The sequence below is a fragment of the Arachis ipaensis genome, chromosome B5 (assembly GCF_059453495.1).
Source record: "Arachis ipaensis isolate K30076 ecotype BB chromosome B5, ASM5945349v1, whole genome shotgun sequence".
In the NCBI taxonomy this organism is placed as follows: domain Eukaryota; kingdom Viridiplantae; phylum Streptophyta; class Magnoliopsida; order Fabales; family Fabaceae; genus Arachis; species Arachis ipaensis.
This window is the reverse complement of record NC_142440.1, coordinates 47,553,858-47,565,080: the sequence shown is the minus strand read 5'-3', so window position 1 is coordinate 47,565,080 and position 11,223 is coordinate 47,553,858. Positions and strand designations below refer to the sequence as shown.

The 11,223-nt window shown below is 40.5% G+C and overlaps 2 non-coding genes across 2 annotated transcripts; one reads left to right on the top strand and one right to left on the bottom strand.

The window, feature by feature from the left end:
* The first annotated feature begins 4,047 nt into the window (after positions 1-4,047).
* Positions 4,048-4,151, top strand: LOC148564083 (small nucleolar RNA R71). Its single transcript, XR_015884910.1, has one exon. It is a non-coding gene; the product is annotated as a small nucleolar RNA R71 (small nucleolar RNA).
* Positions 4,152-9,672: 5,521 nt separating this feature from the next.
* On the bottom strand, positions 9,673-9,779 carry LOC148564082 (small nucleolar RNA R71). The gene has a single exon (XR_015885625.1). It is a non-coding gene; the product is annotated as a small nucleolar RNA R71 (small nucleolar RNA).
* Positions 9,780-11,223: the final 1,444 nt, after the last annotated feature.

Sequence of the window (11,223 nt, the reverse complement as noted above, 5' to 3'; positions counted from 1 at the left end):
TTGTATGTCTTGGAGGAGTTGGGCCAAGAGTCATTCTGTGTGCAGTTATGGCCAGCCCAGGATATAGCCAATTAGGTCTTTCATCCTCAAGTGATACTTGGGCATCGATGCATAGTCTAATGATGGTGCTAGGGAAATGAAGCCAGGATTCAGGGTCACTTTTCTCACTAAACTCTTGTATCTGTTCAGCAATGAGTTTATGAACCTTGATCTCTCCTCCAACCATAATGCAATGTAGCAAGATGGCTCTTTTAGGGACTATTTCTGAAGAGTTTGCAGTGGGTAGGATGGATCTCCTAACTATTGCATACCACCCTTTAGCTTCAGGTGTTAGGTCTCCTCTTCTCAAGACTCTTGGAGCCCCTCTTGTTTTTCTCACCCATTCAGCTCTGATGGCACAAAGGTCTTCAGCAATAGTTGTATAGTCAGGTTCTCCTCTCATCCTTTCTTCATAACTTGCTTGGCTGAAATGTATGTTTTTCAGGCCAAGAGTTTTCATGATTGCTTTGGGACTGAAGTCAACTTCCACCCCTCTCACATAGCTTTTGTATGTGGGGTTCTTGGTTTGATCCTCCCTTACTGCATTTGCATAAAACTCCTTCACCAAGTTGATGTTGATTCTAGTGATTGGCTTAGTTAGGAGCTCCCACTTCCTCTTTTTGATCTTTTCCCAAACACCTGGGAACTCATCCTTTTCAAGTTCAAAGGGGACCTCAGCTAGTACCGTTTTAGGTCTCATCCATTCGGCTTGAATCTCATGGAACACTGATCTGTATCTCCATGCATCGAATCCCCTGTTTTCCTCCATTGGCTGCTTGTCTTTTCTTCTTTTGTGGCTAGATGAAGCTGCCATTTTGGTAAGTGACAACTAAAGTTGACAAGGTGAAGCAAGAAGTGTTGTTGGAGGTGTGGTGAGATTGTTTTCGGCAAGAGATGGTTATGCTATGATGAAGGAAAAAGTGTATGAAGGAGGATTGATGGTGTGGGACTCGTTCCCCAAGTGGTTCTTTATAGTGCCCATGAGTGAAAAATGAACGGCTAGGGTGGTTTGTGAAGGGTGGCTTGATGGTAAATATATGAATTGTAGATAAGGACGATTGGCTTTTCATTTTCTTGGAAGTATTCTGGATGCATTAGGTTGTACATGTAGCTTTCTTTTCTTGCAGAACTTCCTTTTCCCATGTGTTAGTTTCAAAGATTTATGAATTTTCTTTTTGACCAAGCACGTACCTCCCTTTGTCTTTTTCCTCCATTTTTGTCTTTTCTTTTGTACCTGCACAAACAAACAAATTTGCTATCATTTTTCGGTCCATGTGAATTATGAATAGTATTTGCACATGTAAATCAATGCTTGTCTTTATGAGCTTATAGCCGTGACTTCTACATGTATGCACACTTATTATTTGGACACCAAACTTAGTTTTTGGTTAAGTCTCCTGATGACATGAAATCCATATTGGTTGTCCTTAATGAGTGTGCATATTTCTAATAAATCATAGTCACCTTGGCTCTTTGATTCTAAACGAAGTGACTACCCTAAGTAATTGAAACTAAAGCATTAAAACATGTGAATGGTATACTTGTCATGAATTTTGAAATCCAGAGGAACTTCTTGCTTTTCATAAACTGTGTTCAAAAAGAACACCAAACTTAATGTTTGGTTGTGCACCTTGAATGAAAGATGGAATTCAATTTGAGTAAGATTTGGGAGTGCCATCAGGCACACCAAACTTAGAGACCAATTGTAATTTACATGCACGGTTTAGTGCACTTAATCAATAGTTGTCCTGAGGATTCAAGTTCATGCATAAGAAACCATGCTTTATTAGATGTAAAGCAAAGCACTAAAGATTAAGGATACTAAAAAAAAATGGGTTGCCTCCCATGAAGCGCTTCTTTAACGTCACTAGCTTGACGGTTGTCCCTTGTTAGGGTGGATTGTAGTGTTTGACGTCCTCTCCTCTCACTATGAAAACGTCCCCTCTTGATTCATTCATGACCTCTAAATGTTCCATAGAAAGAACTTTCTTGATTGTGAACACTTGAGGGAGCTGGGAAGGAATGGTCTTGAGGCCAGGTGGGATTGGCAGATAATGACTTGAGATCACTTTATCTCCCGGAGAAAAACCTTCAGTGGGAATTTTCTTGTTTCTCCATCCTCTTGGCAATCTCCCTATCACTCTTCCCTTTCTCTTGAGGATTTCTTCATTGACCTTTATGTCAGGAGGATCCTTCTGATCTGTTTCCACTGATTCTTGTGGCTCTAACTCTTGCAACTCTTGTTTGCCTTCCAATGACTGTTTTAGAGTCTCAGCTGCTGGATTACTTTCCTCCAAACACGGATGGCTACTATCATCTTTAGGCTTTTCAGATTCTGGTTCAGGCTCAGATGCAGGTTTGAAGACTTTGAAAATGAGCTGTTCATCATGTATTCTCAGAATTAGTTCTCCTTGTTCTACATCTATGAGCGCTCTAGTAGTGGCTAGAAATGGTCTGCCCAGAATGATAGGGTGTAAATAGCTTTCCTCCATGTCCACAATGACAAAGTCTGTGGGGAAATAATAATCCCCTACTTTCACCAGCACATTTTCAACTACCCCTTCAGCTTGCTTCTGAGTTTTGTCAGCCAGTTGTATGATTACATCAGTGGATCTCACCTCGTTCAGTTGTAGCCTCTTCATAAGAGTTAGAGGCATCACATTTATGCTAGCTCCTAGATCACAGAATCCTCTGTCAATTTTTGATTCCCCTATGATGCAAGGGATATGAAAACTTCCTGGGTCCGTTTTCTTAGAGAGTGTGTCCTTCTTGATGAGAGCACTGCATTCTTTGTTCATTGTTACCGTTTGTCCTCCCTTCAAAACTCTTTTCTTGCTTAACAATTCCTTTAAATACTTGATGTGTGTGGGCATTTGATGAAGAATCTCAAGAAAGGGAATATTGACATGCAGAGAATTAAATGTCTCTAGAAACCTTGAATAGGTTTTCCTTTTTTCACCTCCTCCTAACCTCTCAGGAAATGGTGCTTTTGGTTGGTATACTTCCATCATGCCTTTTTGCAGATCCTTGGCTTGCTCAGTTCCACTTTCCTGCTTAACTTCTTCCATATCTTCTTTCAAGATTTCTGGTTCCTGCTGTGAGGACCTGATTCCTCCTTCTTCTGAGACTTCCTTCAATATGGTGATGGCCTTGCACTCTTCCCATCTTACTCTCTTTTGTTCCCCCTTAGGATTCTTTTCTGTGTCACTAGGGAACACTGCAGTTGATTTGGGTGCCTGTTGAGATAGCTCTCCTACTTGAGATTCCAACCTTTTGAGTTTTTCACCATGGTTTCTTAAGGTAGTTCTCACATCATCCCTGAAGCTCTTCAATTCAATTATGTCTTGGCTCATGGTTGCCATCATTCCTTCCATCCGGTTTAATTGATCTTGAAATTGTTGGTTCGGATTAGGTTGGGTATGTTGATTATTTTGGCCATGATATGATGATTGGGGGTAAGTGCTTTGTGTGGCTTGGTATGATCTTTGGTTGGAGTTTTGGTATGTGGAATTGTTTTGTTGGTTGTGGTTGTAAGGTTTGTGGTTTTGTGGTTGGGTTTGTTGGTTTCCCCACCCAAAGTTTGGGTGGTTTCTCCAGCCTGGGTTGTAAGTGTTGGAGGGTGGATCATATGATTGCCTTTGTTGGTTTCCCACATAGTTAACCTCATCCCAATCACCTCCTTCAATGCCTACTTCCTCTTGATCTTGTGTGTGTATTGCAGCCACTTGCTTTGTTTCTAATTGCCTGGTAAGCTCTGCTAGTTGCTTGGCAAACACCTTGTTTTGGGCTAGAATTGTATCAACATGGTTCAGCTCCATGACTCCCTTAGTGTTGTGCCTTTCTGATGCATAGTAGTACTCATTCTCAGCCACTGTCTCGATCACTTCAATGGCTTCTTCCACGGTCTTTTTCTTGTTCAATGAACCTCCTGATGAATGGTCTACAGCCTTCTTTGATTCATAAGAGAGCCCATCATAGAAGATGTGCAATTGCACCCAATCATGGAACATGTTTGGTGGGCATTTCCTTGTCAAGTCCTTGAATCTCTCCCATGCCTCGTAGAGAGTTTCACCATCTTGTTGTCTAAAAGTTTGGACCTCAGATCGAAGCCTATTGACCTTTTGTGGAGGGTAGAAACGTGCCAGAAACTTGCCTTCCACCTCATTCCATGTGGTTAGACTCCCCCTTGGGAATGATTCCAGCCACTTAGCTGCCTTGTCCCTAAGTGAAAATGGGAACAAGAGCAGTTTATAGGCATCTTCCTGGACTCCATTGGACTTCACAGTGTCACAAATTCTCAGGAATTTTGTGAGATGTTGGTTTGGGTCTTCATTAGCACTTCCTCCAAAGGAACAATGATTTTCCACCAATGATATTAGCTGTGGCTTGAGCTCAAAATTGTTGGCCTGAATGGGTGGTTTCTGGATGCTACTACCACAATTCCCAGAGGTTGGGTTTATGTATGAACTAAGAACCCTCCTCTCGGGAATGGCATTGTTTCCATCAGCTCTCTCATGGTTGTGAACTTCTCTATCCATGTTGAGATCTAGAGCTTCCTCAAAATTGTCCTCAGATTCTCCTTCAGATTCCTCTTCTCCCACTACTCTCTTCCCTCTTGCTTCCCTTCTAAGTCTATGAAGGGTCCTTTCCGGTTCGGTATATGGAGGAGTTGATGTCTCTCCTCTCCTACCTGTCATACAAGAACACAGCTCAAACACAAACAAGTAAAATACTCTTGGTTAATGGAAGAGTATGGTTAGCTCAATTGAGGAATTAATTCAAACAGTTAGTGAGTCAGTGAGTTAGTTGCATGAATTTAAAGGCATAAAGAAGGAAAGCATGTAACCAAGTGCAGAAATTAAAATTCAACAAGTATTTAGAACAGAATTAACAAAGCAAGAGAAAATTGCTCAATCTAGTTAGCTTCCAATTTGAGAATTGTCAATCGAAAACCAATCCCTGGCAACGGCGCCATAAACTTGATGCGCATAAACGTGTTATGCTACGATTTAGGAAATTGCACGATCGGCAAAATTCCTTCCGGCAAGTGCACCGGTTATCGTCGTCAAGTAAAAACTCACAATAGAGTGAGGTCGAATCCCACAAGGATTGGTTGAGTGAGCAATTCGGATTAGAAGTGTGTTCTAGTTGAGCGGAATCAAGATTTGAGATGAGAATTGCGGAATGTAAAATTTGCGGGAAAAGTAAATGACAAGAAAATTAAATGGCTGAATCTTAAATTGCATGAATTAAAGAGCAGAATGTAAATTGCTGAAATTAAAAGGGAATGGGGATGATTGCAAGAATTGAATTGCAGAATGTAAAGAGAAAGTGGAAATCAGAAATGGGGAATTCATTGGGTTTAGGAGATATTGAAATCTCCGAATCAAAACATGTAAATCTCTTCCTCAACCAATGCATTCATTGAATTTTGCTTGGCAATCTTATATGATTGGATCCCAATTCCTTGGCTCACCAATGCTCTCTAAAAACAAACAAATTCCCAATCCCTTGGTTTAAATGTTCATAAGAAGAGATGATGCTTGATCACTGATTATACCACACAATTTCATGAACCACAATTTGGTAGGATTACATGTCACAATATCCATCCAAACCCCAATCCAATCCACTGTGAGAAAGCTTCTCTAGCATGAATCCTCCATTCCTTTCCCAAGGCTCCGAAGGATTCCAAGTATGAGTAGTCTCTTTCCCAAGACAACTACTCAATGGAATTAGATCGAGAAGCTTTCTAACAAAATTCAAGAGAAAAGATTGAAGAAGAAGATAAACTATTATTGATTCATTGAATTACAATAGAGCTCCCTAACCCAATGAAAGGGGGTTTAGTGAATCATAGCTCTGAATTCAATTACAAAGAAAAAGAAACTAGCTAAAAGTAAAAGTAAAAGGGTCCTTCTAACTTAACTTCTATCCTATTTATACACTTTCTATATTGAGCTTCAGTTGTGCTTCTTGGGCTTTGAGGCCTCTCCTTGCTTTCCTTTTGCCTTGGGTTTATGATCCATAATCTTGATGAGGTTGTTGATCCAGATCCTGTAACATTTATTGAGCCAACTTAGTGATAATCAAATAATGACACATGACTCAATAAATTGAGATTTCAAACTCATCAATCCTTCAGGCCCAATCCCATAAACCATGATATTCAATTGGGTTTCATACCAAAGTAAGTTTAAGTTAATAATTGTGCTCAAAGACTAACTTAAATCACAATATTTTTGGCCCAGAAACCCTTTTCAAGAGTGGCGTTTAAGTTGTAGTTTAAGCTTAAACTGCAACTTAAACGCCAGACACTTCCAGTGAGGCCATTTGTAGAAGCACGTTTAAGCTTCAGTTAAGGTTAAACTGAAGCTTAAACGTGGAAATGGAAGAAGGTAGCCCTGGAGAGTCATGTAGTCGAACACGTTTAAGCTTCAGTTTAAGGTTAAACTGAAGCTTAAACGTGGAGATAGGAGGGGCAGCCCTGGGGGTCGAACACGTTTAACCTCCAGTTTGAGGTCAAACTGGAGGTTAAACGTGGAAAAGGGTGGAGGCATACTGGAAGTCGAACACGTTTAACCTCCAGTTTGAGGTCAAACTGGAGGTTAAACGTGGAAGCTTGGAATGGTGGCCCTGGAGGTGTCGAACACGTTTAACCTCCAGTTTGGGGTCAAACTGGAGGTTAAACGTGGAGATGGAGAGAGCAACCCTGGAGTGAAAAAACTATCGAACACGTTTAAGCTCCAGTTTGAGTCAAACTGGAGCTTAAACGTGGAATGGCCCCTGGTACTCTTCCTGGTTCTGGCGTTTAACCTCCAGTTTGAGGTCAAACTGGAGGTTAAACGTGGAACTCCTCCCTGGGTGGCATACTCATTCTGGCGTTTAACCTCCAGTTTGAGGTCAAACTGGAGGTTAAACGTGGAATGCTCCTTAAGTGAGGCTTTTCATTCTGGCGTTTAACCTTCAGTTTGAGGTCAAACTGGAGGTTAAACTTCAATCCCAGCATTTCTTATCCTTCATGATTTTGGCGTTTAAGCTCCAGTTTAGGCTTAAACTGGAACTTAAACTCCACATGTGATATTCAAGCTTCCTTTATTGATTTTGTTGCTTCTTTGCTTAGCCTCTTCTTCCCTGAAATCATCCAAACAATTGCATCAAAGTCTTGCAAAATTTCATGAGAAATCTTTCATTCATAGCATTTAAGTAATATAACTAAAACTCATGGAATTTGCATCAAAATCATATTGTTTGGATGGTTCATTACTTTGTTCTTCATTTAACCATTTTTGGTTACTTTAAGCTCAAGAAAATGCATAAAACAACTAAAACTAACAGAAACATGCTAGTGAAACTAGCCTATGATGCCTTGGCATCACACGCTAGCTACTGGAACAAGGGAACCATACATGCAACACATGGGCGTGGTACGCCACGTATTGGGCGTTGCACGCCAGTTATGTCTTCCAGAGATGTAAAGAAGGTTTCTCATGGGCGTGGCACGCCAGTATAAATTTTTAGAGAGGATGGATGAAGTGCACACAATGGGCGTGGCACGTAAGACATGCCAGTTCAAGATTCCAGGGAAGAGGAGTAAGAGGAATGAGCCTGGGCGTGCCACTTGAGCTCGAAGGCATGGCACGCCAGGCTAACCAAGCTAAAGAAGACCCTGGGCGTGCCACTTGAGCTCGAAGGCGTGGCACACCAGGGATGTTAATACAAGGGACGTGCCACTTGAGGATCTGGGTGTGGCGCGCCAAGCCAAATTAAGTGGCTAGGCGTGACACGCCACTCAAACGCCAAGCACACGCCAATCACATGCATTATTTTCATGGGTTTTTCTTTTTCCCTCCAGCTGTAATTTTCTTTTCTATTTTGTATTTTCTTAATTTTAGTGATAAGAGTAGTATAAATAACCCCTAAAAGTACTGAAAAAGGGGTTGGCTTGGGTTGGATTACTTAGTCTAGTTTTAGTTTTACTTTACACTTTATCTCTTCCATCTCTTGTATTTTTCTCTAAGCTATGAGTAGCTAAACTCCCTCTCATTGGGAGAGGGAGCTCTGTTGTACTTGATAAATTAATGATAGTGAATTTCTTCTTCTCTTCATCTTCTCTTTGATTTGCTAGAAGGAATTTCATTTTTAATGCTAGTGCTCAATCATCTTGGGAAAGAGGTTGAATGCAAAATGGGTTTCATGGGAACCTTGGAAAAGGAAACATGAAACCAAGCTTGAAATCCCTTCTCACACTTGAGTAGATCTAGGTTTTGGGATTGCATATGGTGACATATAATCCACCCACTATTTGGATCTATGATGATGTGTGGTATAGTCAGGGATCAAGCATATCTCTCTTCATGAGCAATTAGACCAAGGAATTGGCTGATAATCAAGATTAGAGAGATGGAATCACCAAGGGATTGGGGTTCAATCAATCATGATTGCTAAGAGGTCAATGAGTTGCATGATTGAAGATGAGATGGACTAGATTTAATCCAAAGAAATCAACATCTTCCAATCCCAATGAATTCTCCCTATTCTTATCTTCCACCTTCTTTATAGCTTTCTTTACATTCTGTTATTCCCCATTCCTATTTACTTTTCTGCCATTTACTATTCAGTTCTTTACATTCCAGCCATTTAATCTTCAGCACTTTATTGCTTTCTTTTACATTTGAGCCATTTAAAATTCTGTTATTTAAATTTTCTGCATCCAATACTCTTCTACTACTTAGCTTAACTAAATTGATTCATGAACTAAAATTGCTCAATTAATCAATCTCTATGGATACGATCCCACTCCACTATGGGTTATTACTTGATGATAATTTGGTGCGCTTGCCAAAGCACGGATTCATTTTATATGGGGAGTGATTCTGGCTCATCAAATTTTATGGCGCCGTTGCCGGGGTTTAATTTTGATTTGACAATGATCAAGTTGATGAATATTTAGATTAAGCATTCTTTTTTATTTTTGTTAGTTTTTTTAATTTCAGTCTCTACTCTACACGTTCCTTTTAGTATTTTAATTTTTCATTGTTTAAATATTAACATTAATAAAAAGCACACTAACTGTTTCATACTTTGCATCAATTAATCTAGACTTACCCACCCTTCTTCCAAGGGTGATAACCTTTTCCTTTTGGTCATTTTAGTTTGTGTATGACAGGGAGAAGAGTAGTTGATATCTCCTACGATTCTAAACCAGAGAGAACGTTTTTGAGATTGAGAAGAGAAGCTATTGGCAACCATGCCCCATAAGAAAGAAGAGTACTAGGCTCTTATATAAATCCCAATCCTAGGAATTGTGGTAGCAGTATTCTCAGACCCAACATACATGCTAACAATTTTGAGCTCAAGCCACAACTCATAACTCTTGTTCAGAATAATTGTTCATTTGGAGGAAATGCTCAAGAGGACCCTAATCAACATCTAACAACATTCTTGAGGATTTGTGACATTGTGAAGTCAAATGGAGTTCATCCAGATACTTACAAATTACTTTTGTTTCCTTTCTCTCTTAGGGACAAGGCATCAAAGTGGCTGGAATCATTCCCCAAAGAAAGCCTCACCACTTGGGAGGATGTTGTAAACAAGTTCTTAGCAAGGTTCTACCCTCCACAAAGAATTGATAGAATGAGAGCTGAGGTCCAAACATTTAGACAACAAGATGGGGAGACTCTCTATGAAGCATGGGAGAGATACAAGGACTTGACAAGGAAGTGCCCTCCGGATATGTTCAATGAATAGGTACAGCTGCATATCTTCTATGAGGGGCTGTCTTATGAATCTAAGAAGGCTCTAGACCACTCTTCAGGAGGCTCCCTCAACAGAAGAAGACCATTGAAGAGGCTATAGATATTATTGAAACTGTTGCCAACAATGAGTATTTATATACCTCTGATAGAACCCAAAAGAGAGGAGTAATGGAGCTCAATTCCATGGATGCTCTTTTAGCCCAAAATAAGGTGATAACAGCTCAACTAGCAACTCTGACCAAGTAAATAGAGAAGAGCCAAGTCTCAGCTATTCAACCATCAATCAAGCAATAACAGACCCTACCATAGCTCACAAAGTGCACCCTACCATTCCACACAACAATAATACAACAACCACCCTCAAGATGTATCATCCTCAACCATGCAACCATGTGATATCAGCAGTAACTTTGCAAGCTTGGAGGCTGCTATAGCACAACTAACAGGGACAATTTCCACTGTTGTAGAGAGACAAATGCAAGCTGACAAAAAGATAGATGCAATTCAAGAGGAGGTCAGATCTAACATGAGGAACCAAGGGGCAGCAATTTGAAAATTAGAAGCACAACTGGGAAGCTTGTCCAAGAAAATACCAATGCCCACACATACATTCCCTAGTGATACCATGGCCAACCCAAGAAGGGAATGCAAGGCCATTACATTAAAGAGTTAAAAGGTGATAAATGAGGGATCCTCAAGTCACAACAAGCAAGAAGAAGAAGCTGCAAGTGAGCCAAAAACCAAGAAGGAAGAAGAGACTTTTGCACCATCCCCACCAAAGCAAGTTCTAAAGCCTTATGTACCAAAAGCACCCTATCCATAGAGGCTGAGGAAGGATGGAAAAGACAACCAGTTTTCTAGGTTCTTGGAGATCTTTAAAAAGCTTCAAATTAACATACCCTTTGCTGAGGCATTACAGCAAATGCCACTCTATGCCAAGTTCTTAAAGGAGCTCATGACAAGGAAGAGAAACTGGGGTGAAAATGAAATTGTGGTGCTCACTAAAGAATGTAGTGCCATCATACAAAAGAAGCTTCCCCAAAAGATGAAGGACACTGGGAGCTTCTAAATTCCCTGCATCATAGGGGATATTAACATTGAGAAGGCACTATGTGATCTAGAAGCCAGCATCAACCTTATGTCTTTGGCCATGATGAAAAAAATAAGGATAGAAGAGGCCAAGCCTTCAAGAATGGCTCTTCAATTGGCGGATGGGACATTCAAATTCCCCCATGGTGTGGTGGAAGATTTGTTGGAGAAAGTGGGAGAGTTTATCTTCCCAGCCGATTTTGTTGTACTTAATATGGAGGAAGAGGCTAACACATCCATCATCTTGGGAAGACCATTTTTGGCTACTGCTGGAGCCATAATTAATGTACAAAAGGGAGAGTTAGTCTTGAGACTGCATAAAGAAAAGATGGTCTGC